The sequence below is a fragment of the Saimiri boliviensis genome, chromosome 3 (assembly GCF_048565385.1).
Source record: "Saimiri boliviensis isolate mSaiBol1 chromosome 3, mSaiBol1.pri, whole genome shotgun sequence".
NCBI lineage: Eukaryota > Metazoa > Chordata > Mammalia > Primates > Cebidae > Saimiri > Saimiri boliviensis.
The window spans coordinates 81,092,864-81,101,929 of record NC_133451.1 but is presented as its reverse complement, the minus strand read 5'-3'; the positions used below and the strand labels follow the sequence as shown (position 1 = coordinate 81,101,929).

At 36.5% G+C, this 9,066-nt stretch overlaps 1 non-coding gene across 1 annotated transcript; it reads right to left on the bottom strand.

Annotated features, from left to right (window-relative positions):
- Positions 1-560: 560 nt before the first annotated feature.
- On the bottom strand, positions 561-725 carry LOC120363870 (U1 spliceosomal RNA). The gene has a single exon (XR_005579295.1). It is a non-coding gene; the product is annotated as a U1 spliceosomal RNA (small nuclear RNA).
- Positions 726-9,066: the final 8,341 nt, after the last annotated feature.

The window sequence follows — 9,066 nt, the reverse complement described above, 5'->3', positions numbered from 1 at the left end:
TTCTCCTTTGTTCTATTGTTGCCATCTTTATCCATGAGCACCCAATGGTTAGCTCCGACTTGTAAGTGAGAACATGTGGTATTTGGTTTTTAGTTCCTGTGTTAACTTGTTTAGGATAATGGCCTCAGCTGCATCCATGTTGCTGCAAAGAACATGATTTTGTTTTTCTTCATGGCTGCATAGTATTCCACAGTGTATATGTACCATGTTTTAAAAAATCCAGTCTACCATTGATGGGCACCTAGATTGATTCTGTGTCTTCGCTGTTATGAATAGTGCTGCAATAAACATACAGGTACATGTGTCTTTGTAATATTATTTATAACATTCCTACCAGCAATTAATAAGAGTTCTTTTTCCAAATCCTCAATAGCGGTAGCATTATCAGTGTTTTTGATTTTGGCTATACTAATGGGTGGGCAATAGGATCTCGTTGTTTTAATCTGCAGTTCCTTAATGACATATGTGGAGCATCTTTTCATATGCCCAGTTGCCATCTGTATGTCTTCTCTGGTGAGGTGTCTGCTCAGGTTATTGGCCCATTTTTTCCTTTTATTTACCAGGGGAAAGGATGCATCCAGTATGCTACTACCACAAATTATGCAGTTGAGTTTCCCACATTTGGGGAAATCACAGGGGTCAGCATGTCTTCAGTGCAATAGATAAGCTTTGCCCTGGGAAAAACTACCCTTGTGGCCATGGTATCTCCCCTGCCTGGTAAGTCTTTTGGGCCTATTTTTTAATCAGGTGGTTTATTTTCTTATTGTTGAACCTTAGGAGTTCTTTGTATATTTTGAATTGCAATCCTTTAACAGGTCTTTTGCAAAGATTTTCTCCCCATCTGTAGCTTATCTTCAATTTTTAAAAAATTTGTCAGCTTTTTTTCAGTAGCTGATACGGTTTGGCTCTATATCCCCACCCAAATCTAATCTCCAATGGTAATCCCCACATGTTGAGGGAAGGAAGTGATTGGATTATGAAGGCAGTTTCCCTCATGCTGTTCTCATGACAGTAAGTTCTCATGAAATCTGATGGTTTTATAAATGGCAGTTTTCCTGCATTCTGACTTCTCTCTCCTGTCACCGAATGAAGAAGGTCCTTGCTTCCCTTGCCCCTTCTGCCGTAGTTGTAAGTTTCCTGAGGCCTCCCCAGCCATGTGGAACTGTGAGTCAATTAAACCTCTTTCCTTTATAAATTACCCAGTGTTGGCTAGTATCTTTATGGCAGTGTGAGAATGGGCTAATACAGTAGCCTTCGACCTTTCTTCTTAAAGATAAGGATATTAGCAAATGTACATTTTTTTACCAACAAGCACCTTTTAAAATAAATATCTTTTACATTGCCAAAGTCTATAAACTTTCATTTTGTTGTACAACAGTAAATATAATTTATTTTATATATTTAAATTTCTCATTGTTTACCATCAGTGCTTTTTAAAAAGCCTTTTGTTTTTATAGATAGTGATTAACATATTTCTTAAATTTCTATTTCATAAAAGATAGTTCCTAATATTGTTTAATTTATAGAAATAAAAGAGAAAATATACAGATCTAGTCTTCCAAGAGCATTCAATATTATACACCAAGCTTATTCCTTAAAACAATGACCCAGAAAACCACATGAAAGAGTTTTATTATGGATATCCTAAAACAAGTAACTATAAGTTTCAAATATATATAGAATATTTCACAGTTCCCATAATCAAAATTCATGAGTTTTCTGATAGCCTTCAATGTTTGTACTAAGTTACACACCACTGTTATATTAAAGCAAACCATTACAAATCAAGCTAGCATTTTTCTTCTCAACTTTTATTTTAGACTCAGAGGTACATGCACAGGTTTGTTACCTGGGTATATTGTGTGATGCTGAGATTTGGGGTATGAAAGATCCTGTCATCCAGGTACTGAGCACAGTACCCAACAGTTACTTACTACCAGTACTTTACAAACATAAATTCCTCTTCCTTGAATATTTTTCTCTTGATTGAATCCTTCTTGAGTAGATTTTTTTATTAGGTGTTTTTTTTTTTTCCCAAAGAACAACCCATTAATGGTTCATTATTCCCAAAATCTGTTCAAAATTAAGAAAGCCCTTCTGTTACCACAGACATAAAATGAGTGGATTGGGCATTGTATTTTTGGCTCATCTTCTCCTCCTCTATAGGATTTTCTAAATATTCCTCCACTTTCCTCTGCCATTAAATGTTGCTATGGGAAGAGTAGGAGGTCAGATTAAACCCACTGTTTTCCTCTCAGGCTGAATAGATGACTTTATTTTATTTTTTTGCCCCGCAGTTTTGCCTGTTTAGTGAAATTATTCTTATTACTATTGTAATTGTTATCCTGCTCTTAGACACATCTTTCTGTTGATTATTCAGCATAATTATTTACCTAGGAAATTTGCATGTTTAATCAGCAAATTCAAATTTTCTCTTATTTTAACAAGATTTTCTTCTTTTATAATTTCAAATAATCTGCTGTTTCATTAGTTCTCTAAATTTAGCAATACCAGTTATGCATATGTTGAGCTACTGCTTTCTGTTTCTGTATTATCTCCTTTCTAATTTTTCTTTTTGTCATTTTCTGTTTTTGTTTTTAATAGGATTTTTATAAATCTTGCCCTTCATATTATTGTACCTTTAATGTTTTTGTGGTTTTCAATGTGGCTTTTCTTTTCCTGATTCTTTATTTAAAATCTTTAATTCCTCTTGTGAATTCTGCTAGCTCACTTTTCATTTTTCCCTGGCCATGTATTTTATTTTCTATTTTTCATTATTTTTTAAAGCTAAAATTATTTTTAATTGATTTTTGTTCCTGGCTCTGATGGAACCACAGGGACAGATTTACCCTCTTACTTAAAAAAAATACAGACAAAATGTATAAAGGATGGTTCTCCAACCTAGGAACAACAGGCAGTATAAACAGTAATTTCTCAAATAAGATAAACAAAGGAAATTAGCCCTATGGTTTCCCCACTGATTCCCTAGAGAAAGATTCCAAGCTACCAGTCTTACTCAATTGAGAAGACAGAGTTCGTTGAGAATTTGGGGAAAGTCAAAGTGGACAGAATTCACAAAGAACTAGTAAAAAGAGTATTGCAAAGGGAAAGAACTCCAGCAACCTCCAGAAAGTTTCCCCTTGAGTTTTCAGAGCATGTGTTTGAGGAACCCACCTAAGGCAAGGGAAAGAACTACCAGAAAGAAGCAGATGGAAAAATTCCTGCTGTTCACACAGAACGGGGAATTTCTCAAGTTTCTGTCATTTGAAGTAGAGAAATCTTATACTATATGAAGTGTTCAAGAGAATACTCAGAGGGACAATGCCTCGGTGTTAGGTCCAAACCAGCTTAAAGGATGGTCTGTCTTGCATGACTCGTTGTGAAATTATTCTGCTGAGTATGTCATCAACTTTCACTATTTGTATGTTTTTATTAATTATTTATTGTGGTCGTAGTAGTTTTTACTTTATAATATTTTGTTGGTCTGTTATTTGGTGCATAGTGGTTTATGATAGTTATATTTTTATTGGATCTTTTATAATGTAGAGCAAGTTCTTTGTTTCATTTAATGCTATTTGTTTTTAAATTTTACTTTTGACAGTAATGTTGCAAATCTTTAAAAATGTTTTATTTATTCATAAGGAAAAACACCTAAAGCAAAGTGAAACAAAAAATGATGTAGGCGCTATTATCATTATTTTCCATTATGTGAATCTTTGTCTTAATGGTGAGGCTTCATCTATTTATACTTGTTGTTACAATTGATTTCTTTCATAATATTTCTGTTGTTTCAATGTTTTCTCTTTAAAAGTATGTTCTTGTCATTCAATGATTTAGTTTTCACTCTATATACCATTTTCTTTATTTTGTCCTTCATATTTTGCAAGCTATATAGCCTCTGTTAAATTCTGTTAATGGATATCTTTAAGCATTCTTTGACATGTGATCTTCTAATGTCCCAGTAAATAAATAATTTGTCAACATAAAATGTGTGTGTAGGCCAAGCATGGTGGGTCATGCTTGTAATCCCAGCACTTTGGGTAGCCAAGCGGGTCGATCACCTGAGGTCAGAATTTCGAAACCAACTTGGCCAACATGGCAAAACTCCATCTCTACTAAAGAAAATACAAAAATGAGCCAGGAGTGGGGGCACGTGCCTGTAGTCCCAGCTACTTGGGAGGCCGAGGCGGGAGAATAGCTCGAACCCAGGAGGTGGAGGTTGCAGTAAGCCGAGATCATGCTACTGCACTCCAGCCTGGGTAATAGATCTCAAAAAAAAAAAAAAAAAAAAAAAAAAAGTGTGTGTATAATCCTTGCATGTACTGCTACCAGGGTTATTTTAATCTCTGACCTACATATATTGCTTTATCTGAAATGAAAATTAATTTTCAGAATTTGACGTAGACTTATTTCCTTATCTATTTCCTGCTCAATTATTTTCTGGGATTTGGAATCTCTGCTCTGATAAATAAAGGCATCAGGGAAAGGGTACAGTACAGAACATCACTGTCTTTTAGATCATTGATAGAAGATGGAGGAATTACTGCAACCCTTTCTTGTTGGTACAAGTTCTTCATCTTTGAGTTAGCCATCAGACAGTGGACATGTATGAAGTGATTTTGTCTGCTCTCCTCTCTTTCTTTTCTTCCTTCCTTCCTCTCTTTCTTTCTTTCTTTCTTTCTTTCTTTCTTTCTTTCTTTCTTTCTTTCTTTCTTTCTTTCCTTCCTTCCTTCCTTCCTTCCTTTCTTCCTTCTTTTCTTCTGTTTTGACATGATCTCGCTGTGTTTCTGAGGTTGAAGTGCAGTGGTGCAGTCATAGCTCACTGAAACCTTGACCTCCTGGGCTCACAGGATCTTCTTGCCTCAGCCTCCTGAGTAGCTAGGACTATAGGCATGACACCACCCCTGACTCTCTTTCTTTTATTTCCTTTCCCTCTCACCTTGTCTTCCTGCTTCTTCTCCTTCTGTTTATCCTCCTCTTTCCCCTTTCCCCACTTCTCCTGTTTCTTGATTCCTTTTACCTTAAGCAAAATCTGGGGAATCTGGAGAAAAAAATCTGCACACACTTTTTTATCTTCTGGTTAGGAGAGGTTAGGATATACTCAGATTATTCATTGGTGTAAATCTTCATCTTTATTCATTGTCTTCATGGGCATTTTAGTGAAAATTAGAAAAGGTGGTATGAATGGGAGATTAGTCATTTATCTTATTTTGTAATTAAACTTTTTACTTTGAAATTATTATAGATTTGCAGGAAGATAGCAAGAAATGTACAGGGAGGTCCTGTGTACTCTACACCAACCCTCCCTCATTGTTAACGTCTTACAAAACCAGGTGTAATACTGGAACCAGAAAATTAACATCAGTACAATCCATAGAGCTTTCTCAGATTTCAGTTACTGCATGTGTGCGTAGCTTTATGTAATTTTATTGCATGTTTAGCTTTGTGTAACTGTCATCACCATCAAAATACTTGAAAGTATCATCACTTCATGTTACGACTTCAGAGCACACCATTATGTCTCCTCCATCTCTAATCTCTGACAACCACTCATCTGTTCTCCATCTCTATAATTATGTTATTTCACAAACATTATATAGATGAATTCATGCACTATGTGTCCTTTTGTAATTGGCTTTCTCCACTCAGCATAATTTCCTCAAGGTTCATCAAAGTTGTGTGTATCAGTAGTTTATTCCTTTTTGTTGCTGAATAGTATTCTATAGAATGGATATGGCACTACAGTTTGTTCAAGCATTTGCCCATTGAAGTACATTTGGGTAGTTCCAATTTTGAGCTATTACAAATAAAGCTGTTCTAAACATACACAAATTTCTGTATGAAAATAAGTTTTCATTTCCCTAAAATATATAGCCAAAATTGCAATTTGTGGATCATAGGTAAGTCTATTTAAGTTTTCAGAAAACTGCCAACCTATTTTCTAGAGTGGTTATGCTATATTGCATTCCTACCAGTTATATGAGTGATCTCTTTCTGCATATCCTTGCCAGCATTTGATATCACTAATTTTAGTTTTCGCAATAGTATATTACTACGACATACCTATCTATATCATAGTGATATACTATTGCAATTTTAGCTTGTTTTTCTCTCATGGCTAAGGATGTTGAGCACCTTTTTGTTTATTTGCCATCTGTATATCCTCTTTGGTTAAAATGTCGGGGCATGTCTATTGTCCATTCCCTAATTGGATTGTTTCATTTTTAAATTTTGACTTTTGATAATTCTTTTTTTTTTTTTTTTTTGAGACCGAGTTTCCCTCTTGTTACCCAGGCTGGAGTGCAATGGCGTGATCTCAGCTCACCGCAACGTCCGCCTCCTGGGTTCAAGCAATTCTCCTGCCTCAGCCTCCTGAGTAGCTAGGATTACAGGCACGCGCCACCATGCCCAGCTAATTTTTTTTTATTTTTTAGTAGAGACGGGGTTTCACCACGTTGACCAGGATGGTCTCGATCTCTCGACCTCGTGATCCACCCGTCTCGGCCTCCGAAAGTGCTGGGATTACAGGCTTGAGCCACCGCGCCCGGCCGACTTTTGATAATTCTTTATTGTAGTTTAATAAAAAATATATTTTATCTTTGTCCTTGGTTCTGGGCATACAGCTCCTAAAACACTTGGACTGTCCTGAGTGGCAAGTATCTTCTATGCTAGTAAGATGACTGGTGTCCAGGGTCTCTGGATAGCTTCAGGACAGGGGCTGTAACCAGAAAGAGCAAGTCATGATTAGAGGGTTGGAACTTTTAGTCTCTCTCCCTGACCTCTGGGGAGGGGAGAGGGGATGGAGATTGGGTTCAATCACCAATGACCAATGATATAATCAATCATATCTGTGTAATAAAACTTCTATTAAAAACTCTAAAAGCATATGTTTCAGAAAGCTTCCAGGTTAGTGAACACATCAAGGTGCTGGGAGGGTAGCACACTCAGAAAGAGCATGGAAGCTCTGCACACCCCTTTCCCCCATGCCTTGCCTAATGCATCAGTGTCATTTGGCTGTTCCTGAGTTGTACCCTTTATAATAAACCAGTTGTATTAGTCTGTTCTCATGCTGCTAATAAAGACATACTTGAGACTAGGTAATTTATAAAGGAAAGAGGTTTAGTTGACTCACGTTCAGCATGGCTGGTGAGGTCTCAGGAAATTTGCAATCATGACAGAAGGGGAAGCAAACATGTACTTCTTCACATGGTAGCAGCAAGAAGTGCAGAGTGAAGGGTATGAAATGCCTCGTGTAAAACCATCGGATCTCCAGAGAACCCACTCACTATCGTAAGATCAGCTTGGGGGTAACTGCCTCCATGATTTAATTACCTCCCACTGGGTCCCTCCCACGATACAACACATGGGAATTATGGGAACTACAATTTAAAAGAAGACTTGGGTGGGGACACAGCCAAGCTTTATCACCAGTAAACATGAGCAAATGTTTTTCTGAGTTTTATGAATTGCTTTCAGCAGAGTATTAAATCGAAAGGAAGGTTATAGAAACCCTTGAATCTGTAGCCAATTTGGACACCAGTTATGAGGACCTTGGGAGCCTGGGACTTATAACTAGTAACTGAAGTGAGGGCAGTTCTGTAAGTCCAAGCCCTGTAACTCGTGGAGTCTGCACCATGGGATGTGTGGTTTGCAAATATTTTCTACAGTCCGTAATTTGTCTTTTCATCCTTATAGCAGGAATTTTCACAAAGCAAAGGGTTAAATTTTGATGAAGGGTTAAATTTTAATTATTTCTTTTTATGGATTATTCCTTTGGTGTGAAGTCTGATAACTATTTGCCTAGTCCGAGGTCTGAAGATTTTCTTCTATTTTTTTTTTTTTCTAGGAGCTTTATAATTTTATATTTTACATTGAAGTCTATGATCCAGTTTAAGTTAATTTTTGTATAAAGTGTGAGGTTAAGGGTTTTTTTTTGTTTTTGTTTTTGCCTACGGATAGTCAATTGCTCCAACACTATTGCAAAGACTATCTTTTCTTTTTTATTAAATTGTTTTCTTTCTTTTGGCAAAAACAATTAGGCATGTTTATGTAGATATATTTCTGGCTTCTCCAGTCTGTTCCATTGATTTGTTTCCATTCCTCTGTCAGTACCACCTTTTCTTGATTACTGTAGCTACATAATAAGCCTTCAAATCATAGAGAGAGATTTATTGTTCTTTTTCAACATTGTTTTGGCTATTCTTAAAGCCTTTACCTTCCCATATAAGTTACAGAAAAAGTTTTTCTATGTCTACAAAAAATGCTGATGATTTTTGGATAAGAATGGTGTTAAACCTACAGATCAATTTAGGAAGAACTAACCTGTTTACTATGTTGAGCCTTTCGGTCTGTGAACATGATGTGTCTCCTCAAGTATTTAGGTCTCTTTTTTAAAAATCAGCATTTTGTAACTTTCATTATACAGATTCCGTATACAGTTTATTACAGGGGTCTCCAATCCCCAGGCCACAAACTGGTATTGATCTGTGGACTGTTAGAAATGGGGCCACACTGCAAGAGGTATGGTGGGCCAGCAGACATTACCACCTGAGCTCCACCTCCTGTCAGATCAGTGGCATTCGATTCTCATAGGAACACAAACTCTGTTGTGAACTGCTCCTGCTAGGCATCTAGGTTGCATGCTCCTTATGAGAATCTAACTAATACCCGATGATCTGAGGTGGAACAGTTTCATTCCAAGACCATCCTCCGCTCCACCCTCTGCCAGTCCATGGAAAAATTGTCTTACATGAAACAGATCCCTGGTGCCAAATGGTCACTGCTTTATTAGATTGACACTTAACGTATTTCATTTTCTTTGAAGCAATTCTAAATGGTATTGTGCTTTTGATTTTGGTTTCCATTTGTTCATTGGTAGAATATAGGATTTCAATTGATGTTTGTGAGCTGATCTGTATTCTGCAATCTAACTGAACTCTTAGTTCTAGGAGTGTTTTTGTAGATTTCTTAGAATTTTCTACATAGACAACCATGTTATCTGAAAATAGAGACAGTTTCATTTCCTTTTCTCCAATCAGTCTGCCTTTTAATTCTTTTTCTTACCTT